We start from the raw sequence: 26,379 nt of genomic DNA, 5'->3' as shown, positions 1-26,379 counted from the left end.
TGCATAAAAAATAAGGAATGCATGGAACATGTAAGAGAACTAAGAGGAGTGGAAGAGAAGGACTCCTCTCCTTAACACCAAAAATAAATGTGATGCCAACAATTTTTATGTGTGTGGTTTTGATGTGGAGGAGGCTGATTCCATGTGGAACACTTTTATAAAATTAGATAAAACCAACTAATAAATTAGATGGTTCAAACCCAATCACATTAGGTTAAGGCAACAAGACTAGGTTAGCACAAACACCTTTGCAGTGAACCCATTGGGAACTTGGGTTAATTCATGTGCTAGCAATTTAATTAACCCATTAAATTTATAATAAATTTAAATTGATTGGATCAAGACCAAATTTTTATTATGTTATGATCCATTGGATTTCAAATCTAGTCAGTAGTGGATCCAAACTCTCGACGAAATCCTAATATGATTGGATTAGGTTAGCTCAAGAGTCCGAATCAACTAAGACTCTTCCTAATTAATTTTAAAATTAATTTTTTTTAATTATATCAAGTTCACAAGTCAAGATTGATATCTAGCAATGTGTCATGACTATCTAAAAGATTTAAAATTTGATAAAAATACTAAAATTATCCTTCCATGGTGAGTTACCATGCAATTCAATCCTTCGATCACACAACATCTCGAAAAGACTATGGGTATGAAAATATGTCAACCCCAAATATCTAACCATATGTATCTCGATCCAATGATAATGACTTGATTGATGAATGAGTAGAAATCATTTCTACTGTTTATCCTTACTCTGGTTAGAGACTCTCAGAGTCACCATCCTATGAGATCAAATAAAATATTCTCTCCTCCTACAAGGAGTGATCGATTCCTTATTGACCACTCATAACCTTCATGCATACTTCACCATACCAGAATATCCCACACACATCTCAAAATGGTGTGCTAGGAAATAAACCAAAGTAAGAGTCCATGCACACAAGGTACTATGGTGATCTCAAGTCAAATGATCACATGCATCACTCCCACCGAAGAATCATCTGTTGACATACTATAAGGCTCTATCAGATGTTCTTTTATAGGTCAATTCAGTAAACTCATTCTCTAATGAGCACTTACATCCTTGTATTAGTATCACCACATAAGTAATTATGTGATCAACCACCCTCTCTATCAAGCATACATAGAATGTACCAGTCTTACAGGAGTCATTGATCTCCGACTCGATGATCCAATGATTAAAAATATTTTAGATTGGGACTATCAAGATTTTAGGTCTCACTGGCATGATCTCATCATGGCCCTAAAATTATTGTCCTAATCTATGGAGTTTATCATAATCATATAAAAAAAATGATACAGCAAATGATAAAATATAATACCTCATATAAATAAAATAACTAATATCAAGCAAATGAACAGAAAGATAATAAAAAAATATCCCATCACATCCCATGTGATTGATTTGTAGGATATTATTCTTTCAATCTCTCACTTGCACTAAAGCCAATCATCTCTATACTTGATGCTCGTGCAATCAAGATGGCGATTATACTGCTGCTGTGTATGGCTTAATGAACTGGTCTTATTATACTGTTCTTTAATATTAGCTCATTTTATGATCATATCATGAATGAGATGAAAGTGCCTAGGATGTGCATGGATACTTAGTGAGAGGACACCCAACTTAATGATGAACCCTTCATCTGGCTACTTTCCTTAGCAATCTTTACTAACAGCATTTAACTGAAATAAATACAATACACCCAACTTAATGATGAACCCTTCATCTGGCTACTTTCCTTAACAATCTTTACTAACAGCATTTAACTGAAATAAATACAATATGCTGTTTGAAACTTTTTCAATTCACTGCTCCTCTAGTACTTCTCAAGTACTTCGAGAATACTTTTCACAGTTTTCAAAAGATCATATCATAGATCAGCCTGAAATCAATGATTATACACAAGACATAATTCACATCAGGCTTGATACATTGAATGTATAGGTAAGTAAACACCTTTACACCCATTCATGTTGGACCCTTTCGACATTAAATTCTATGTACCTAGATTGAGACAAACCTTGCATCCACTTACATCTATCTCTATAGATGTCAAATATATTGGATACTTAACCCAAATCCTTTTTTCATGAAAACTTCTGTGATAAGCAAGTTATTGATCGAGTGTAATATCAGGACTACCTTCCCAATATGTTGTATATCCCCACCTCTCTGGCATAGTCGTATGCCATAAAGTACTTGAACTGATTATATCATGATTGCCACAAGTAGATATCAGTTGTATCCAGGCTGTGAGCACTGGATTGCTGTGAAAACATCCTTAAGCTCTTAAGAAGAATGAGGACATATTCAGAGAAGGATCAAAGCTAGGAGTGGGAGGACAACTAATTCAAACTTTATGTCTGATATTGATGGTAGAATGTCTACATCATGGATGTGTTCCTATGTTAATATCTTGAAAAAATTTCAAATAATTGATCAATGGAAGCTGAGTATACTGTAAATGTGTAAGATATATTTTGATTGTAATGTTAGTTGTAGAATTAGTTGTCATATCATAAGATGTCGTGACACTATACTGCAAAGATAATGGCACCATTGACCTTGCTAAGGAGCCTAGGTCTCACCAGATATCCAAGCATATAGAACAGCAGAACACACGACTACCTCGAGTAAAAATATATAGAGGTGTAGAGAGTAAACTCCACATGTGATGTGGATGACCCACTGGTAAGACACTTGGCTAGCCTAAGACTATAGCCTGTCTTGTGAAGATAGGGCTTGGTACATGACAGATTGGCTTTAGTGCAAGTAGGAGATTGTTGGATGTATGCCCTAGAAGTCAATGTTGGCTGATACATTTTATATCTCTAGGATAAGATTTTATACTTATTGGACAGTTATATTACCATTCATATCTATGTGTCCATGAATCATCCAAGGGATTAACAAGATGATGACACATATGCTCAAAGAGTTGAAAATTTGAGGCATATGTCATTAATGGTTGATTCCTAAATTGCTCCTGGTCATAAGATCATCATGGGAAAGGTGATTGATCTGGATAGACTAGTGCATAGATTGCTTCCTTCGAACAGATGGGTCTCGAGTCTGTAGTGTAGAGACACTGGTGCGAGAGTACAGATGGTTGTTAGAGAACAACTAGCACTGAGCGTGACCAACACGAGAAGTCACATGGATGCCTGCTCATTCGTTAGTGACTTTTTTGATGCTGCAGTTGTATGACTGGTCCATTAACTTGAGATGACACTATTGCTCATAGTGAGGCTGCTAGAGTTTGACTGACACATCAAAATGGATCTCAAAGAGCCCTTATAGTGGATGTTGGCGATAGTTGGTTCACTGTAGGAGTAGGGTGTGCATCAAGATGGGATCTATCAATCCTAGTAGAAGAAAATAATCCTATAGGATTTAAGAGACTGAGTCCTTAAGTCTATGGCCATAACAATGTGATTGATGGAAAAGAATTTTCATAGAATCACATATGGACTTAAGCTGATTGAATCTATCATATGATCGATGTTGAGGTTTGACGATTTATCCATGACTTGCCATCTAGTCGGAACTCATGATAGAAGAACTGAATTACATGTTAACTACACCTAGAGGTCATTTCAGTTCTACTGGGTTGCTATTACATACTGCTAGGTGTCACTAGTAGGTTGGGAGAGCTTACTAGGATTGTTCTGGATCGACATTTCTTATTGAGTTAGAGTAAAATTATTCTGATCCATTGAAAAGAGTTTCAATGATACGATGATAGAGATCATTGTATGTCTCACTACCAGATAGAATTAAATCTATGAGGTCACACAATAAAAAGATTAGGTCTGGAATAAGTAATTCAGCTTATGAAGTGTTAATTGGGTTTAGAGAATCCATTAGGTTCATGGTAACCTTGCTAGTATATGGTTGGACCCAATTCTTCTTTCTGTTGGGATTATTTATTTGATAAGTTAATTCTAACTTAATTACCTACTAATAACCTACATGAATAAGACTCATGAGATTCAATTATTGGATGTCTAAGATTTTGGATCACATAAATTAAGGTTGCAAGTCCCTTATGAATCTCCTTAATAGTTATTATGGGGTGCCACTTTGATTTAATCAATTTGGGCATGTCCATTAATTAGAGGGCCTTTGATTTTTATATAGGGTGTCTCTTGGGTGCAAAAGAGGGTATCTAATTATGGGTGCAAGGGCTCTAATAGTTGGCGCCTAATGGACTTCCTAATGTATGTTGGATAACTTAAGTTAATAGGAATCCTAATGTAAGTAGGACTTGTATTATGAGATTGGATAGGATTCAATCCTTATGCCTATTTAAAGGGACCTCCCCTAAGGTCCCTAGAGCATCAAATCCAGTAGCCCCTTACACCCAAAGGCTCTCCCCACGCCTTCTCTTCCTCTCCCTTTCTCTCCTCTTGGGTGTTCTATACACTCTTTCCTTGGGATGCGCATCCCAAAGAGTTTCATGCCTAAAGGAGTTTGGGTGCCTCTTCCTTCTGATTTCTAACATCTGATAGCAGCATATAGTAAGAAGAAACTCTAGAGAAGAGGAGAAGAAGAAGATCAAGGAGAAAAATCAAGTATTGATCGCGATCCAGGCTTTGTTCAGATTCAGTAGGCTAAATTTTGGAGAACCAAAATTCAGATTAAAGAGATGAAAGAAATATGCCCTATAAGTCAATCGACTTATGTATATAAGAGATTTTTTTAATCTTTCAGACTTATATAAATAACATTTTATATTAATAAAAAGTATTTTTTTCATTATGTGCTGCATCTTATATTTTTTAATTAAGATTATGATGAGCCCCATAGATCAGGATATTGGTTTTAGGGTTATGATGAGAACATACTTATGAGACTCAAAATCCTAAAACTCTGATCTAGAACATTCTTAGTTACAGGGATATTTAGTCGGGGATTGATGTTTCAGAAGAACTAGCATATTTTTTGTATGCTCGGTAGAGAAGGTAGCTGATCTCATAAGCTACTTGTGTGAGACACTAATACAAGGGTGTGGGTGCTCATTAGAAAATGAGTTTACTGAATTGGTCGACATGAGAAACATCTTATGGAATCCTAATGTCAAAAGATGTTTCTCTAGTGGGGGGGTTGTGTATGTGGTCCTTAGACCTGAGACCACCATGATACCTTGTGCATATGAAACCATAGTTTTGGTTCATACTTATTCATGACTTAGTCATGTACGGAGTGTTCTGAATATGGTGGATTATGTATGGAGGTTATGAGTAGGTCAACATAGAATCGATCACTCTTAGTAAAAGGAGATCGCATTCTACTTGTTCCGATCAAGAGATGATTCAAGAAGACTTTGATCAAAGCAAAATAAAAATTAGAAAAGACTTCTAATATTTCATTAATCAAATCATCATCTTATGATCGAGAGAAATATGAATATAAAATTAGTTTTGACTTGGTTTCATATCCATAATCATATTCGGGATGCTGGATGATCGAAGGATTGAATTGCATGATAACTCACCACTAAAGGGTATTTTTGGTATGTTCATAAGAAAATTCTATATTTTTTGGATAGGCATGATATGTTTCTAGACATCAATTATGTCTTGTAGGTTTTCATGAATTAAAGAGTTTAATTCATGAGTCAATTAGGAATGGTTCAAATTTGACAACTTGGATATGCATCAATTTGATCTAATTCGATTAGATGGACTCTAATCAATTTGGATCAACATAAATTTGGATCTACTGTCAACTAGATGTGGAACCCAAAGGGTCACACATATCAAAAAATCAGTCAAAGATTTTATTTGATTTAATTATGGGATATTGGATCCGAATTGGGTGCCTAATTGACAAGCTAGCACTTGTTGGCTAACCTAAGCTCCTAACCTAATCTATTTGAGTTTGAAACCTTATTAATAAATCAACCAAAATTTAGTGAGACTTAATTTGGTTAGTGTCTATTTTAATCAATCTTAATTAGGAATTTTTTCATGATTTTAGCATCATTTATCAAGAGTCCCAAGTTGGTAGGACTCTTGGTGTAAGGTGCCACATTATTTGGTGTAAGAATTGTGCACGTACAAGAATTCCTTTTCTAAATAGATTTTAGTCTAAATTTCTATGCCATTTTAATCCATATTTGATGAGGTTCGATGCCTAATTTTATGAAATTTTAATAAGATTAAATCTATGGCTTATGGGGCGTGGAAATCAGGTCATGCATTTGGATTTTAGCGCATGAAGACTTGTTATGTGTGAGAGGATTAGAGTTCTTCTCATGGAAGGATCTAATCCCAATTTTTGATGCCAATTAACTTCTCTCCTTTATCTTGTTGCATGCCACTTTTAAAGAATTTTAATGGGATTGAAATACCAAATTGGCATGGAGATAAAGTGGATAATGTTTGGCACATGGGTATGGTGCATGGCACTTAATTTTGGCATGCAGATGGGCTAAGAGTCCTTCTGCACATTAATCACCTTTTTGGGATAAGGATTAGAGGGCCAATATTTAATCCTCACCTTTGGTTGAGTGATTTGACCAAGTCAAAACACATTTGGAGGGCCAAGATGGGGTCTTGGTGGTGCCAATTCTAGAAGGCTGAAAACTTCTTCGTGACTTTTCATGTATCAATTCTCTCCTGAGGTTTTAAATTAAATACAAGGCCTTAATCAGATTATGGCATAGGATTTGGATGGCTTGGATTAGGTTTGACCTGGTCAAACAACTATAAGGGAGTCCGATTATTGAAAAGAAGTCATACGACGCTTAAACATTGTATGGATTCATAACGCGTAACAACGATCTTTTTTATAAAAGGATGTATTTGATATGTTAATAACCAAATTCAAGGCTTTTATGAATAGACATATTAGCATTTATTCGTACGTTATGAATACCCCCCCTCTGGTCTAGATAAAAATCATTCAAAGTTTTGATAAAGTTTCTTCCTTCCCTTGTTAAGACAAGATCTTGTAGTTTTAAGACAAGGGGTCTTCTTTAAGACAAGGTCTTAGACTTCAAGAAAAGGAGTCTTCTATTAGGACAAGGGTTTAGGAAGATCCTTTTGAAAGGCTAAGAGAGGGGTTTAGGCCATTTAAGAGAGAATTGGTGAAAGAGTGCTAGGAATTGGTCCTAGCAAGGCAAGATAGTTCTCGAAAAGAGAATTTGATAAGGCAAGGTTCTGCCGGAGCATTTTTTTGATCCTGATTTTGTGTGGATCACCTATTGGAAGGTGAATACTTGGGTGCCTTGTGAAAAAGAAAGGATACTAGCTCTTCAATTCTTCACCGACCTAAGGTTTCATATCTAAACCTCACTTATAGGCATATATGTTTGATTGAATACACCAGGGGAGATCCTAGGCTTTTGGTTTTTGGGTTTATTGGATTTTATAAAATTTTAAAATTCAGTCTTTCATTGTATGATCCAAAACCCAACAGTGGTATCAGAGCCTCCTTTGGTCGATTCAATCAGATATGATATTTATTGATGATCAGATTTTGTTATTCATCATTCTGTAAGGTTGCCTTGGTATAGTGGTGGATGTCTGCTATATGGGAGATGGTTGTTCTAGAATGATGAAGTAACAAATATTATATTTGAACATAATATTTTATGATTGATCGATCATATGCTATAGTCATGAGATGGTTATATAGTACATATATGATATGTTAAAATTGAACTCTAAGTAGCCTAGTATTCAAATAGTTATAATCTGATTGTTTGAAGCATGTAGTTTATCATCTTTATTATATGCTATATGTTTCTTTATTAGAATATGCTTGAGACCAGTCCAAGCCCTCATAAAAATTATATTATGTCAGTAGTAAAAACAACAATTAAGCTTGCCGATTCTTGAAACGATTAATCCTTTGGTGTCTAGGAGTATTTTCAAGTGTGGTGGTTATTTAATTGGTTCCGTTCGCTGGCCTGACCAACTTTATTGATGTCTATAAAAGTAATGGAGGGACCCCCACCAAACTTATTTTTACACTTTCTTGGCCAATTGTATTAATTCGAATCTTGAATTTGAATTGCTTAATGTTAAAAAATACTACTAAGGGGCCTTCCTTCATGCTAGGTCAATATTATATCAAGAACCATAGCAAGTTTGTTGTGTAACCACAAGGCTTGCTGTAGGGACTGATATAATGTAGCCCTGGTGCATACAAGATGCTTACGGCAATTTTAGATATACTACTTTATTGTGTTACCATAATTTTAGATATATTCAATTTTGACTATATAGAAATGAAGGGTCATACTTAACTAGAATATTATAGTTTGTTGTGTAACCACAAGACTATTAATGTTCTAGAGGTCAGGATAGACTTGAGAATTGCATGAGTTGCAATTGAAAAGAGTTTCCTACCTATAAACTTGTTAGGGTTTGCTGTGTAACCACAAGGCTCTTATGAGAAATTAGGATCTTAACTCCACTTGGATAACACTATAGTATCCCGTTCATCATAGTGAGGGCTATGGCGTTCGATAAAATAATGGGAGACACAATTAGATACAGGACCTTATTTAATTGTGCTTGTCATCATAGGTCGGTCGCTTATGTTATATTCTTTATTTATTGTAGATTAAAATGACATCTTCATTATCACCAAAAGGCATCTTGGATGCAAATAAGTTGATCGATCCAAATTATATTGACTGGTTGAGAAATTTAAAAATTATACTCACACAAGAGAAGATCTCCTGCATACTTGACACCCCAGATCAAGGGCCTTTAGGAGATGATGCTACTGAGGATGAAGTAGCCACATACAAGATGTGGCAAAATAATTTTCTTACTGTTAAATGTATCATACTTGCCTCTATGAGTAATGATCTATAGAGGCAGCATGAGACCATGGATACTCACTCCATACTCTTCGATCTAAAAGAGTTACATAGAGAGCAGAGTAGAACTGTAAGGTATGATATATCCAAGCAATTATTCTACGCTCGAATGATAGAAGTATCATCTGTGTAAGACCATGTACTTAAGGTCATTGACTTGATCACCAGATTGGGTCAATTAGGTTTTGTGATGGATGGGGAGTTGAGTCAAGATTTGATCCTGCAATCACTTCCAGAATCATTTTCTTAGTTTGTGGTCAATTTTCATATGAACAAATTGAGTACTTCATTGCCTGAGCTATTGAATATACTCAAAATAGTAGAGAGCCATATTAAAAAGGATAAGGCATCAGTTCTTCTTACAGGTAAGATCTTTAAGAAAAAATCAAGTGTGAACGGTTCAAAAAGGAAGCTGAACCCTAAAGGTGGTGTCATGAAAGAGAAGAAGGGGAAGAAAGCTTCTAAGAAGGGTATCTACTTTCACTGCAGCAAAATAGGACACTGAAAAAGAAATTGCAAGGTTTACCTTACATCTGTAAAGACTGGTGCAAGCAATGCATCAAAAGATATGTATGAGATATATACAATTCTGTCATTAAGTTCTCCTAATTCAGATTCTTGGATATTGGATATCGCTTGTGGTTCTCATGTATGCAAATCATTGCAGGGGCTACATCTTAGAGTTTTGAAGAAGGGTGACTTCGAGCTCTACGGCACTGGAGGAGAGTGTTGGGAAATGTGTCCCAAAAAGCCAATCGTCAAGCTGTTGACGGTTGAGCAACCAAGTATTGTAATTGATTTGTTAATAAATAAAATATATTTGACATTTTCATCATAAGCTTTCATCTTCTAATGAACTCCGTTGTTATGATGAAGTCCTTAGGACTATTCAGATTCGATAAAGAGAGGATTTATCGATTAGTCCTTAAAACTGTTCACGATCAAATGATAGGCTGTTAATAAGGACAACAGCTTCTATCGAGCATAGGTCACTGTAGGCCATATGGGTTGGTTGTCCTCTTAACCAAGGAGTGTGGAGACACTGGTATGGCATACAGGTGAGATGTAAGGGTACATCATCATTGAACGTGACCAACTCCAGAGTATTCTGCTGTCGAGAATGTCTCTGATGGGATATAGGTATAAGTGTCCCTTAGACCTGAGATCGCCTCAGTGACTTGCAAGCAACTCACTGTGCTTTGGTACTGGACTAACTGAATTTCTAATTCAGAGATGGAAGGCTTCTGGGCACAGTCAAGTACTTGCGAAGTCAGAGTGTGATCGAGATGGGATTGACCACTCCAAGAGTTGGAGAAGAATGAGTCGCTGTATTTCAATTTAGCAAAACCTTGGCCAGGGTAATCCATCAGATGAATTTGATATTTTGAAATACAATGTGGACAACCTGATCAGAGTTGACAGTTGAACTCTGGGGTGTCCTATGATCATTTTGGTCAAGGGGATGAATTATATGAAAACTATATCCACATGGGTTCTAAGGATGTTGTTCTATACATTCGACCTATCCGATCATCGCGTACCATTGCTAGATGGTCACTTCGATTGGTACAGAAATTTATTTCTCTACTACCGACTTAGGTTCGGACCTATGAGGTCACATACATTAGAGTTCATGATCCGATCGGATGGTTGATCAACGATTAAGAATCGTTCTAGGGTTAAATGATCAATACGATTGACATTTAACCCAGTGCAAGTGTTGCAGGAGGATCGATTAGCAATTTGATTGCTAATTGGCTTAATTTGATTAAGACAATGGGTTGAGATTATGTTTAATTAAATATGATTTAATTAGATTTGGTTTGGGCTTGATTGGATCAAGTCTAATTGGTTTATTGGATAAGCCAAGTGCAAGAAAAAACTAGTCCTAGTTCAACTAGGACTTGGGTCAATCTAATTTCTAATTTGATTAGAAAATTAAATCAGATTTAAATCTAATTTAATCTGATTAAATTAGTTTTTTAATTGGGTTAAGACCTATTTTAATTGGATTGATCTAATTTTGATTTGATTTGGTTTGGGAAACCAAATTAAAATAAGTCATAAGACAGAATCCTAGTAAGATTAGGATTCCACCTTGCGCCACATAATCCTTCTCCATGCCCTCTCTCTTATTCAATGCCAATCTCCACTTATTTTATGCGACAAAAGCCCTCTCCCAGGTCTCTCCCACGTTCACAAAAGGTTTTCTCTCTTCTTTCTTACATGGAAGGTGGTTTGGATCAAATCTAAAAGGAATAAGTTTGGATTTCGAATTCTATGAGATAGAGTTTTAGAAATCCAAAACTCTTTCAATTTTGCACCAAATTTATCCAATTTTTTTTTAGAATTTTTGTGAATTTTAGGATATATATTGTGTACCCTTTTCTGGTGATCCATGCATGAAAATATGAAGGAGGTGCTCAAGAGTTGGGCGTCCCTTAACTTGCCATGTTTGGATAAGCCTTGACTAGGTGTTTGACCTAGTTAAGGACTCTATCATATCTCTCTATATAAGATGAGTTTCTTCATGAAATTTTAGAAAAAATCAGATATTTGAGAGACCTTTGTGTCATCCAAAAATTAGAGAGAAATACCTTTGGGTCATGGAGATATAAAAGATGCAAGTTTGGGTGTCTAGAGAGAAAAATGTGAAGTAGAAGAGGGTCTTCTTCTAGGGTTTTTATTTTCATATCTTTCCTCCCTCCATCTTGAGTTTCCTGAGAGTGTCTCAGATCTGAAACTCCTCCTTCTACTTTCCATCTTTGGAAGAGTCCAAATCAAGAAGAAGGAGGCACCTGATCAACCATCAAAGAAGGATCAGCGCAGTATTAGCATACTGTGCTGATTTCCTGAAGCAGGACTTCTGATCGAGATTCGTGGGCTCGTGTGGATGACTCCTAGAGGCCGGACGCATGTGCGGCTTGCAACATCATCCTCAAGCCCAGATCAACAAGGTTAGAATATCTAACTTGCAAGGTAATAGATCTGATCTATTGTTTGATACATACATTAGATGTAGTATAGAAACATGTTGATATGATCAACATGTAGTTCATGTTATATTTATATATTTTAATTTTTAATTTAATGTTATATAATAATCATGTAATAGGATCTTAGATCTAGGGATTCTCTAGTTTTAGAAAATAAATTTTGATTTATTTTAGTCTTCCGCTGTATGATCTTGAAAAAGTTTCAAGATCTAACCCTGAAACCCTAGATCTGGTTCCTACAATTGGTATCAGAGCCCAGATTCTTTATTACATGATTATTTATACATGCTTAGATTATTTTTTAGATTAGATCTAATTTATAATCTATTATTAAATCTAAAATTAAAATTTTAGATCAATCACAAACTGCAAGGTTGTCCTGCTGTAAGGTTTACCCCTTACAGTGCAAAGGTTGTCCTAGTTTGTGTAGATCTATCTTTAATCATAAATTTGTTAGATATGATCTAGATTAAATTTATAATTTATTAGATTTAAAAGATGTTTAAATCTGAAATAAAATCTCTTTGTTAATAATTTTTGTGCAAAGAAATTATTTAAAGTTGAAATTGTTTCAATTACATGAACCTATTTAGATTAGATCTAAAGTAGTTTCATGTTTATTTCACTTGTATCTTGATTATGAATTAAACATGCAATATGGTTGGTAGAATCATATTATAAAATTATTTTATAAATATGAGAATTATTTTTGAAAAGCCGAACCCAACCCTCAGCCCAAAACTTAATTAAGAATTAAGAAGTTGTTTGATTAGGTTCTAGGATTGTGAATTGAAGAACCTAAGAGACAAACCATAACATAATGGGTTAGCGAGAATTAGGTCCATTAATTGGGTTAGACCTATGGTTAGATTAAAGATGGAGTTAATTAGAGAATTGACTAAATCTAATCAATTGTTGTCTTAGATTAGGTCAAGGATTCTCTAGATCAATTACAATAGTTGTAGTTGGTCAAGTCCATATCTTTAACGAGAACCAAATGGACTTGATTCTTGGCTAAGCGGTCTAGCACGAACTGTTAGGTTGATCTAATCGAAACTAATTAAACCAGTTGGTGTCTAAGGTAAACCAGATCGATGGTTTTTAATTGGGAGCCCGCTTACCTGGCCATTTTTGATGGTGTCTAAGGCAAGCTTTGGCAGACCCTCCCACTGATCGAACTTACCTGGCCTCTTGGTGAAATTATGTTTTGATCGGATCACTTGACTATTCGAGCTGACCCATATCAGCTAGGTAAATCAGTGTGACTGATTTAGGTGCTCCTTGACCAGCCCTTTTAATGGTCTCCCTTAAGCTGACTTGGTGAAGCCAGTGGGAGGATCATGATAAGCTGGTTCATCTGACCTTATCCTCTAAATTATTTAAATCTTCTAAAATTATTAGGTCCTTAAAATGACAAAGTTATGGAGATAACTGAGTCATAGCCTCCCATTAAGGTGTTTGATAATGAGTCCATTAACTCAATAATCATTGCAGACCCAAAAGCCTGGTGCTTGTTGACTAATGGAATTATCACTCATCATATGACGACTTGAAAGTGTCTCTCTAATGGTGGTTAGGTGAGCCAACCAAAGTTAGGCTTAATCATTCATTGGTTAGATACACCAAGTATGATCATGTTAATGGTTGGACCTTACCGGATCCTTACAGTGGAGGCCAAAGCCTACTGATTAGGTTTCTGGGGCAAAATTAAAATTACTAAAAATTGTTTAGAGAAATAATTGGTTATGAACCTACCCTTAGATGTACATGGGTTGGCCAACCAAAGTTGGGCTTGTGTGCAGTCTAAGTGGATTCTAGTATCCACTAAGGAATTAGGGTAATTCCTCGAATTGGAGGTAGAGGCTACCAATTCGAATAAAATAGTGGGAAAAACCTTTTGATTAAAGTCCAAATCTTTAGGTTTAATGAATCAATTACTAATTAGGTTATGGTTCTCCTTTGTGCAAATATGGCCACTCCCTATCGCTCCGATCATTATTGGATAATGATAAGTTGGTGGGATCCAACTTCGGTAGCTGGTATCGAAAGTTGAAGATAGTCCTGGAGCATGAACGGATCCTATATGTGATAATGGATCCTGCACCTGAGGAGCCAGCTGTCAATGCATGTGGAACAGTCAGAGACACTTACCAGAAGTGGCTCAGTGACCGGACCACGGTGCGCTGTATCATGCTGGCTGCCATGAGCGACGAGTTCAGTCGTAGATTCAAGATGGCTCAGCCAAAGGATAATCTTCAAGTGTTGGAGGATGCCTTTGGCACACCCGATGATGTAGAGAGGCACAAGACTAGTTGTGCCATCTTCAACGCCAAAATGCAGGATGGTGCCTCTGTCACTGATCATGTATTGTACATGATCGAGCTGATGGAACGATTGAGCAAGCTCGGCTTTTCCTTGCATGAACAGCTTGGGAAAGATGCAATACTGAACTCGCTGCCCAAGTCTTATCTCCCATTCCTCACTCATTATAGAATGACAAAGCCTGAAGAGAACTACCACGGGTTACTGGGGTTGCTTCAAAACTTTGAGAAGGATCACCAACTTTACAAGGAGTCGGTGAACTTAGTGGGAGGTTCATGTTCTGGTTCTCGACCTTTTGAGAAAGGGAAGAAGAAAGTGAAGAAGGTGCAAGTTCAGGTTGGGACATCTGTGCAGGTCAGACCAGAAAGATCAAGCCTGATAAGTGTCTATTCTACTGGTAAGCACCCTAGATTAGATAGTATGTTGATATCTACTTATGGCATTGGAGGCTAGGTCATATAAACAAGAACAGAATAAATAGGTTGACTCAAGAGGGAATCCTCGAAGTTAGTGATTGTGAATCACTTCCAACCTGTGAGTCCTGTCTTTTTGGTAAAATGACCAAGTCACCTTTTACTGGAATAGGTGAGAGAGCTACTGAGCTCTTGGGCCTAGTACATACTGATGTATGCGGGCCCATGAGCACCAGTGCTAGAGGTGGATATTTCTACTTTATAACTTTCACGGATGACCTATCCCGATATGGATATGTCTATAAGTCGGATTCATTTGAAATGTTCAAACGATTCCGAAGTGAAGTAGAAAAACAAACTGGGAAGAGTATTAAAACTCTTCGATCTGATCGAGGAGGAGAATACCTTTCTAATGAATTTCTCACATATCTAGGAGAGAATGGGATTCTCTCCCAATGGACTCCTCCAGGAACACCACAGCATAATGGTGTGTCTGAAAGGAGGAATCAGACTCGGTTAGACAAGGTCCAATCCATGATGGGTTTTGCTAGCTTGCCGATATCCTTCTGGGGATATGCACTCGAATCGACCTGTTATCTGTTAAATAGGGTTTCAAGTAAGTCTGTAATTAAGACTCCATATGAGATATGGATGGGACGTAAGCCAGCACTTTCACACCTTAGGGTCTGGGGGTGCCCGGCCTATGTCAAACGATTAGTCACAGGCAAACTTGGACCTAGGTCTGACAAATGCTCATTTATAGGGAACCCCAAAGAGACAAAAGATATTTTTTCTATCATGCTGATGAACAAAAGGTGTTCGTCAGTCTTAAGGCAATCTTTTTAGAAAAGGAGTTCCTTGGTGGAGGAACCGTTGTCTCTAAGGTTGAACTTGATGAAGTTCAACAGGTAGAAGGACTGACACCAATAGCTGAACCTGAGTCGGATATGATTAGATCAGATCCAAAGCCTAATGTACCTGCACCATTAAGGCGATCCGATAGAGTACCGCGTCAACCGGACAGATACTATGGTTTCTTAGTCCGGGACGGTGATCCCATCGAACTTGATGAGAATAATGAGGATCCGATCACCTATATGAATGCAATGCAGAGACCTGATTCTGAGAAATGACTTGAAGCCATGAAATCCGAAATGGAGTCCATGAAGGTCAACGATGTATGGACATTGGTTGACCCACCTGAAGGGGTTAAACCCATTGGGTGTAAATGGGTCTTCAAAAGGAAGAGGGGCGCAGACGGAAAGGTGGAGACCTATAAATCCCGTCTGGTCGCCAAGGGGTATCGTCAACATTATGGTATTGACTATGATGAGACATTTTCTCCTGTGGTAATGCTCAAATCCATTCGGATAATGCTTGCAATAGCTGCCCATCTGGATTATGAGACCTGGCAGATAGATGTAAAGATAGCTTTCCTGAATGGAGAGCTGACCGAAGAGGTGTATATGATACAACCTGAGGGGTTTACATCCACAGATGAGTCCAAGGTGTGCAAGCTTCAGAGATCCATTTATGGATTGAAGCAAGCTTCTCGGAGTTGGAACATGCATTTTGATAAGGTGATCAAAACATATGGCTTCATTAAGAATGGAGAAGAGCCCTGCATCTATAAATGGGCAAATGGTCCAGTTGTGGTATTCTTTGTCTTGTACATGGATGACATTCTCTTAATCGAGAATGACATCCCCGCACTACAGAGAATAAAAGTTTGGTTGTCATCACAGTTCTCCATGAAGGACTTGGGTGAAGCATCCTACATCCTAGGGATGAAGATCTATAGGGATAGATCTAAAAGGATGCTTGGGTTATCCCAGTCCATGTACATCGACACTGTGCTGAAGAGGTTCAGCATGGAGAATTCCAAGAAGGGCTATCTACCGATAGGCCATAGAATTTCTCTCTCTAAGAAAGATTGTCCGACAACTCCTGAAGAGAGAGAGCGTATGAGTAGAGTCCCATATGCTTCAGCCGTGGGATCTATCATGTATGCCATGACATGTACAAGATCAGATGTGGCATACTCACTAGGAGTAGTGAGTAGATACCAATCTGATCCTGGAGAAAATCACTGAAAAGTGGTTAAAGCCATCCTTAAGTATTTGAGAAATACTAAGGACCAATGGTTGGTTTATGGCAAGTCAGATCTGAAACTTGTGGGGTTCACAGACTCCAGCTTCTAATCTGACCATGATGATAGCAGGAGCATGTCGGGTTATATCTTTACTCTGAATGGTGAAGCCATCTGCTGGAAGAGTTCCAAGCAGCATACTGTGGCAGACTCTGTTTGTGAAGTAGAGTACATCGCAGCATCGGATGCTGCAAAGGAAGCTGTGTGGCTGAGAAAATCCATCACTGAGCTTGGAGTAGCACCCTCCCTTGATGATCCGATCCTGCTCTACTACGACAGCACTGGTGCCATAGCTCAGGCGAAGGAACCCAAAGCACATCAGCGGACGAAGCACATCTTGCGCCGCTTCCATCTGGTCCGGGAGATCGTGGATCGAGGTGACGTCGACCTTCAGAAGATCGATGGAAAGGAGAACCTGGCCGACCCCTTCACTAAAGCCCTGACGATAAAGGAGTTCGACAACCACAAGTCGAAGATGGGTATTAGATACTGTGCCGAGTGACTTTAGGACAAGTGGGAGTTGTTGGGAAATGTGTCCCAAAAAGCCAATCGTCAAGCTGTTGACGGTTGAGCAACCAAGTATTGTAATTAATTTGTTAATAAATAAAATATATTTGGTATTTTCATCATAAGCTTTCATCTTCTAATGAACTCCGTTGTTATGATGAAGTCCTTAGGACTATTTAGATTCGATAAAGAGAGGATTTATCGATTGTCCTTAAAACTGTTCACGATCAAATGATAGGCTGTTAATAAGGACAACAGCTTCTATCGAGCATAGGTCGCTGTAGGTCATATGGGTTGGTTGTCCTCTTAACCAAGGAGTGTGGAGACACTGGTATGGTATACAGGTGAGATGTAAGGGTATTCTTCTAGAGAGAAAAATGTGAAGAAGAAGAGGGTCTTCTTCTAGAGTTTTTGTTTTCATATCTTTCCTCCCTCCATCTTGAGTTTCCTGAGAGTATCTCAGATCTGAAACTCCTCCTTCTACTTTTCATCTTTGGAAGAGTCCAAATCAAGAAGAAGGAGGCACCTGATCAACCATCAAAGAAGGATCAGCGCAGTACTAGCATACTGTGCTGATTTCCTGAAGCAGGACTTCTGATCGAGATTCGTGGGCTCGTGTGGATGACTCCTAGAGGCCGGATGCGTGTGTGGCTTGCAACATCATCCTCAAGCCCAGATCAACAAGGTTAGAACGTCTAACTTGCAAGGTAATAGATCTGATCTATTGTTTGATACATACATTAGATGTAGTATAGAAACATGTTGATATGATCAACATGTGGTTCATGTTATATTTATATATTTTAATTTTTAATTTAATGCTATGTAATAATCATGTAATAGGATCTTAGATCTAGGGATTCTCTGGTTTTAGAAAATAAATTTTGATTTATTTTAGTCTTCCGCTGTATGATCTTGAAAAAGTTTCAAGATCTAACCCTGAAACCCTAGATCTGGTTCCTACAGAAAGTTCATTCAAGCAGAAGCCGTGGGGACTTATATGTTGAAGTTACCCTCTGGAAAGATCTTAGAGTTGGAGAATTATTATTATATGCCTAAGATCATTAGAAATGTTACTTTTGTATCGAGGTTATTACAATGAGGTTTTGAAATAAATGGAAAGGGCACTAGATGCTCTATTTCTTTATCTAATGAGCATATCTGTGATGGCATTGTTAATAATGATCTTCTAATTCTTTCTCTTAATGATAATATTTTTCATGTTGATAAAAATAAGAAACGTAAGAGAGAATACATAAATAATACTTTAGTATTTCTGACTTGGTCACATTAGTGAGACAAGAATTAATAAGTTATACAAAGAAAAATTCTTTAAACCTTATGATTATAAATCATTAAGGACTTGTGAATCTTGTCTTATGAAAAAAATGACTAAAACTCCATTTAGTGGATATGAAAAAAGGACAAATGAGTTATTAGGACTTGTACATACAGATGTATGTGGTCCTATGATAACTGAACCTAAAAGAGGATACTCTTATTTTATAACATTCACTGATGAGTTATTCAGATTCGGATATGTGTAACTTATAAAATATAAATTTGAAGTTTTTGATAAATTTAAAGAGTATCAAAGTATGGTTGAGAAACAAACTGAAAAATATATTAAAATCTTTCGATCAGATCGAGGAGGAGAATATCTTTCTGGTGAATTCTTGAACCATCTTAAGGAAAAAAGAATCTCTCTAAATGGACCCTCCTTATACACCACAGTTGAATGGTATAGCTGAAAGGAGAAATCACACTTTATTAGATTTGGTATGGTCCATGATGTGTCTTATAGATTTACCTATTTTTTTCTGGGGGTATGCCCTAGAAACTGCCATATATATTTTAAGTAGGGTACCTTCAAAATCTGTGCCTAGCACTCTATATGAGTTATGGAGAGGGAAGAACCTCAATCTTAAGTATCTTAAGATATAGGGTTGTCCAGCATATGTCAAAAAAAATTTTGAACATAAGTTAAGTGCTAGGGTAGATAAATGTCTATTTATAGGATATCTTAAAGAGAGTATGTGATACCTCTTTTACCACCCTACTGAATAAAAGATATTTATCAGTAGACATGCTATTTTTATGAAAAAAAAAATTATCCTAGAAAGAAGCGGTGGGAGAAATATTGAACTTGAAGAAGTTCAAAGTGAAGTACAAAATATTTCTCAACCAGAAGTACCTATTGATAAGGTACAACCACAAGTTATACCTCTCCGTAGGTTAGATAGAGTGCGAAATGCACCTTTAAGGTATGGATTTGTTATTGAGAATAGTGAAGCCCACATCATAGAAAATGATGAACCTCTGACCTATATGGAAGTTGTCATGAGTAGGGACTCAGACAAATGGCTAGAGGCTATGAAATTCAAAATAGATTCTATGTACACCAATCAAGTATGGACTTTGGTTGATCCACCAGAGGGTGTTACCCCTATCAGGTGTAAATGGGTGTATAAGAAAAAGATTGGAGTAGATGGCCGAGTAGAAATCTACAAAGTCAGATTGGTGGCTAAGAATTTTAGGTAAAAACAGGGCATCGATTATGATGAAACTTTTTTACCTATTGCCATGCTCAAATCAATTCAGATTATGCATGCTATAGCTACATACCATGATTATGAAATCTGACAAATGGACATAAAGACTGTATTTCTTAATGGTTATCTTGAGGAAGAGGTCTATATGTCCCAACCAGAAGGATTTGTCTCAAGTGGGAGACCAAATCAAGTAGGTAAGCTTAAGAAATCTATTTATGGACTAAAGCAGGTCTCGAGGAGCTGAAATATCCATTTTGATATAACAGTCAGAGAATAGGGCTCCATAAAAAATATGGATGAACCTTGTGTATATAAGAAGACTAGTGGGAGAGCCATTGCCTTCTTAATTTTGTATGTGGATGATATACTTCTCATTGAGAATGATATCCCAATGTTACAATCGGTCAAGTTATGGCTATCATCTAAGTTTTTTATGAAAGACTTGGGTGAAGCATCCTTTATACTTGGTATAAAGATCTATAAGGATAGATCTAAAAGGATGCTAGATTTATCCTAGTCAAGATACATAGACCTTGTGCTGAAAAGGTTCAGCATGGATGGGAGTAAGAGAGGTTACTTACCTATGAGTTAAGGCATACATCTCTCTAAGAAAATGTCTCCTAAGACACCTAAAGAGAGGAAAAGAATGAGTTCTGTTCCCTATGCTTCGGCAGAAGGATCAATAATGCATGCAATGCTATGTACCAGGCCTGATGTTGCATGTGCCTTAGGCATTGCTAGTCATTTTCAGGCTGATCCAGGAGAGGATCATTGAAAGGCAGTGAAGAATATTCTTAAGTATTTGAGAAGAACTAAAAATATTTTTCTAGTTTATGGGGGATCTAATCTAAAACTGAGAGGGTATTCTGATTCTAGTTTTCAATCAGACCCTGATGATAGCAAATTTACTTTAGGATATATTTTTACTTTGAATGGTAGAGCAGTGAGCTAGAAGAATTCTAAGCAGCAAACTATAGTTGACTCAACCACTAAGGCAAAATACATTGCTGCAAGTGAAGCCGTCAAGGAAGCTTTATGGATAAAGAAGTTCATCACCGAATTGGGTGTTGTTTCTGAGATTGAGAGTCCAGTACCACTTTACTATGACAATACTAGAGCTGTTGCTCAAGCAAAGGAACCAAGGTCTCACCATAAATCCAAGCACATTCTAAGGCGCTTCCACCTCATTCGTAAAATTGTCAAAAGACAAGATGTAGTCATTGAATGAGTAGATACAAAGAACAACATAGCAGACCCGTTCACTAAGGCTCTACCACAGCAGCAGTTCATTCGTCACCTCGATTGTATGGGGTTAAAATATAAGAGCGATTGGCTTTAGTGCAAATAGGAGATTGAAAAGAATATGTCCTACAAGTCAATCGACTTACGTATATAAGAGATTTTTTTTAATCTTCCAGACTTATGTAAATGAAATTTTATATTAATAAAAGATATTTTTTTCATCATGTGCTATATCTTATATTTTTTAATTAAGATTATGATGAACCCCATAGATCAGGGTATTGGTTTTAGGGTTATGATGAGATCATACCTATGAGACCCAAAATCCTAAAATCCTGATCTAGAACATTCTTAATTACAGGGACATTGAGTTAGGGATCGATGTTTCAAAAGAACTAGCACATCCTATGTATGCTCGGTAGAGAGGATAGCTGATCTCATAAGCTACTTATATAAGACACTAATATAAAGATGTGGGTTCTCATTAGAGAATGAGTTCACTGAGTTGATCCGATATGAGAAACATCTTATGGAATCCTAATGTCAAAAGATATTTCTCTAGTGGGGATTGTGCATGTGGTCCTTAGACCTGAGACTATCATGGTACCTTGTGCATGTGAAACTATAGTTTTAGTTCATACTCATTCATGACTTAGTCATATATGGAGTGTTCTGGATATGGTGGATTATGTATGGAGGCTATGAGTAGGTCAACATGGAATCGATCACTCCTAGTAAAAAGAGATCATATCCTACTTGTTTCGATTGAGAGATGATTCAAGAAGACTTTGATCAAAGCAGAATAAAAATTAGAAAGGGCTTCTAATATTTCATTAATTGAATCATCATCTTATGATCGAGAGAAATATGAATATAAAATTAGTTTTGACTTAGTTCTATATCCATAATCATATTCGGGATGCTGGATGATCGAAGGATTGAATTGCATGATAACTCGCCACTGAAGAATATTTTTGATATTTTTATCAAAAAATTCTATATCTTTCGAGTAAGCATGATACATTACTAGATGTCAATCATGTCTTATAGATTTTTATGAATTAAAGAGTTCAATTCATGAGTCAATTAGGAAGGGTTCTAATTTGACAACTTGGATATGCATCGGTTTGATCTAATTCGATTAGATGGACTCTAATCAATTTGGGTCAACATAAATCTAGACCTACTGCTAGTTAGATGTAAAATCCAAAGGGTCACACACATCAAAAAATCAGTCAAGGATTTTATTTGATTTAATTATGGGATATTGGATCTGGATTGGGTGCCTAATTGACAAGCTAACACTTGTTGGCTAACCTAAGCTCCTAACCTAATCTATTTGAGTTTGAAACCTTATCAATAAATCAACAAAAATTAAGAGAGACTTAATTTGGTTAGTTCCTATTTTAATCAGCCTTAATTGGGATTTTTTTCATGATTTTAACATCATTTATCAAGAGTCCCAAGTTGGTAGGACTCTTGGTGTAAGGTGCCACATTGTTTGGTGTAAGAATTATGTATGTAATAGATTTTAGTCTGAATTTCTATGCCATTTTAATCCTTATTTGATGAGGTTCAATGCCTAATTTTATGGGATTTTAATAAGATTAAAATCTATGTCTTATGGGGTGTGGAAATTAGATCATGCGTTTGGGTTTTAGCGCATGAAGACTTGTTACGTATGAGAGGATTAGAGTCCTTCTTATAGAAGGATCTAATCTCAATTTTTAATACCAATTAACTTCTCTCTATTATCTTGTTGCATGCCATTTTTGAAGAATTTTAATGGGATTGAAATACCAAATTGGCATGGAGATAAAGTGGATAATGTTTGGCGCATGGGTATGGTGCATGACACTTAATTTTGGCGTGCAGATGGGCTAAGAGTCCTTCTGCACATTAATCACCCTTTTGGGATAAGAATTAGAGGGCTAAGATTTAATCCTCACCTTTGGTTGAGTGATTTGACTAAGTCAAAATATATTAGGAGGGCCAAGATGGGGTCTTGGTGGAGCCAATTCTAGAAGGCTGGAAACTTCTTTGTGACTTTTCACGTATCAATTCTCTCCCAGGGTTTTAAATTAAATCCAAAGCTTTAATCAAATTATGGCATGGGATTTGGATGGCTTGGATCAGGTTTGATCTGGTCAAAAACTATAAAGGAGTCTGGTTATTGAAAAGAAGTCATACGATGCTTAAATGTCATATGGATTCATAATGCATAACAATGGTCTTTCTGATTAAAGGACGTATTTGATACGTTAATAACCAGATTCAAAGTTTTTACGAATAGACATATTAGTGTCTATTCATACGTTATAAATATCCCTCTTTTGGTCTGGATAAAAATCAATCAGAAGTCTGGTAAAGTTTCTTCTTTCCCTTGTTAAGATAAGGTCTTGTTGTTTTAAGACAAGGGGTCTTCTTTAAGACAAGGTCTTAGACTTCAAGACAAGGAGTCTTCCATTAGGACAAGGGTTTAAAAAGATCCTTTTGAAAGGCTAAGAGAGGGGTTTAGGCCATTTAAGAGAGAATTGGTGAAGAAGTGTTGGGAATTGGTCCTAGCAAGGCAAGATCGTTCTCAGGAGGAGAATTTGATAAGGCAAGATTTTGCCAGAGCATTTTCTTGATCCTGATTTCGTGTGGATCACCTATTGGAGAGCGAACGTTTGGGTGCCTCATAGAAAAGAAAGGATGCTGACTTCTTCCATTCTTCACTGACCTAAGGTTTTATATCTAAACCTCACTTATAGGCATATATGTTTGATTGAATACACTAGGGGAGATCCTAGGCTTTTGGGTTTCGGGTTTATTGGATATCATAAAATTTTGAAATTTAGTCTTCCATTATGTGATCTAAAATCTAATAAGAGGACTATTTCATACTGATCCCGAGGAGATACTCATAGAGACTGGATACTTATGCGGCTAAGAGAGAGCCTCTTCTCTTCCAGATCTAATTTTGAAGAAAGAAATTGCGAAACAGGTATGTGATTTGATCACAATCTGAATTTCAGTATATATCAATTTTAGCATATAAAATAGATCATGTGATTTTATATTTTTACGCATACAAAATTAAGATTAAAATTATTTTAATCATATTCTCTGCTGTGATATTTGGAAAACAAAGGTTTTGAAACACATATGTATGCATCAAACTCCAAAATCTAACAAGACTTGGATGAAGCATCCTATGTACTTGGTATAAAGATTTTTAGGGATAGATCAAAAAAGATGCTAGGCTTGTGCCAGTCTAGGTACATTGATCTTGTGTTGAAGAGGTTCAACATGGAGGGAAGCAAAAGAGGTTACTTGCCCATAGGTCATGGCATACAACTCTCTAAGGAGATGGCCCCTAAGATATTGGAAGAGAGAAATAGAATGAGTTCTATTCCTCATGCTTCGGCTGTAGGATCGATTATGTATGCTATATTATGTACCAGGCCTGATGTGGCTTATGCCTTGGGTATTTTTAAGCAGATTTCAGATTGATCCCGGAGAGGATCATTGGAAAGTTGTAAAAGATATACTCAAATACTTGAGAAGGACTAGAGATATTTTTCTGATATACGGTGGATCTGATTTAAAACTAGAAGGTTATATAGATTCTAGTTTTAATCTGATCTAGATGATAGCAAATTTATATCTTGGTATATATTCACTCTGTATGGTGATGTAGTAAGTTGAAAAAATTTCAAACAGCAAACTGTTGCTGACTCGATCACTGAGGTTGAGTATATTGTTGCAAGTGAGGCTACTAAGGAGGCCATCTGGATGAAGAAATTTATCATAAAGTTGGGTGTGGCTCCAGAGATTGAACAACCAGTGCCCCGTTAGTGTGATAATACTGGGGCAGTTGTTCAAGTCAAAGAACCAAGGTTTCATCATAAATCCAAGCACATCCTAAGACGGTTCCACCTCATTCGGGAGATAGTCGAAAGATGCGATATGATCATGGAGCGAGTTGACACCAAAAATAATATTGTGGATCCATTCACTAAGGCCTTGTTAATGTAGCAGTTTGACTGCCACCTTGATAGCATGGGTATCAAGTATAGGGGTGATTGACTTTAGTGTAAGTAAAAGATTGAAAGAATAATGTCCTACAAGTCAATCGTATATGGGATGCGATAGGATATTTATTTTAATTTATCTTTCAAACTCATGTAATTAATATTTATATTATTAATAAAATAGATATTTTTGATTCAGTATATGCTGTATTTTATTATTCTTAGATTATAATGAATCCTATAGGTCTGGATAATAATTTTAGGGCCGTGATGAGATCATCCAGTGAGACCTAAATCCTGGATAGCCATGACTTAAAATATTTCTAGTTGTTGGTACATTGAGTCAGAGATCAATGATATCAGTAAGACTGACATGTCTTATGTATGCTCAGAAATAGAGGTGGTTGATCTCACAATCACTTGTGTGGTGACACTAATACAAGGATATGGGGGCTTATTAAAGAATGAGTTTACTGAATTGACCAGTGAGAGAATATCAGATGGAGTCTTATTTATATGTCAACTGATGGTTCTCTAGTGAAAGTTGTGTAAGTGATCCTTTGACCTGAGATCATCATGATACCTTGTGTATTTGGATCCATATTTTGGTCTACTTCCTAATTTGATTCTTTGATCCTTGTATAGGATGTTCTGGATATGGTGAAGAGTGTATAGAGGTTGTGAGTGATCAATAAGCGATCAATCACTTCTAATAAGGAGAGCGAACATCTTATGTGATCTCATAGGTTGATGATTTGGAAGTATTTGACCAAAGCTGGATGATAATTAGGAAAGAATTTCTAATGTATCATCAACTGAATTATCATCTTCAGATCGAGAAACATAAAGATAAGTGATTGAGTTTGACATATTTTTATACCCACAACTCATCTGAGATGTTGTTTGACTGAAGGATTGAATTACACAGTAACTTGCCACTGAAGGATATTTTGATAATTTTTCATCAAAATTTTAAATCTTTCAGATAGTCATGACATATTGCTAGATGTCAATCTTGACTTGTGAATTTGTTAGAATTAAAAGAGTTTAATTTTTAAATCAATTTGAAAAAGTTCAAATTGATTGGGACTCATCGGATGATCTAATCCCATCAGATTAGGGTTACATCAAAAGTCTTGGTCTACTGTTGGCTAGATTTGGAACTCAATGGGTCACACACTTTGGAATTTAGCTCTGGTCTGATCTAATTAGAGTTTAATGAATGAACCAGATCTAGGGTTTCAGGGTTAGATCTTGAAATTTTTTCAAGATCAGGCAGCGAAAGACTAAAATAAATCAAAATTTATCT

Source organism: Elaeis guineensis, chromosome 8 (genome assembly GCF_000442705.2).
Source record: "Elaeis guineensis isolate ETL-2024a chromosome 8, EG11, whole genome shotgun sequence".
Taxonomy (NCBI): Eukaryota; Viridiplantae; Streptophyta; class Magnoliopsida; order Arecales; family Arecaceae; genus Elaeis; species Elaeis guineensis.
This window is presented reverse-complemented; position numbering follows the sequence as displayed.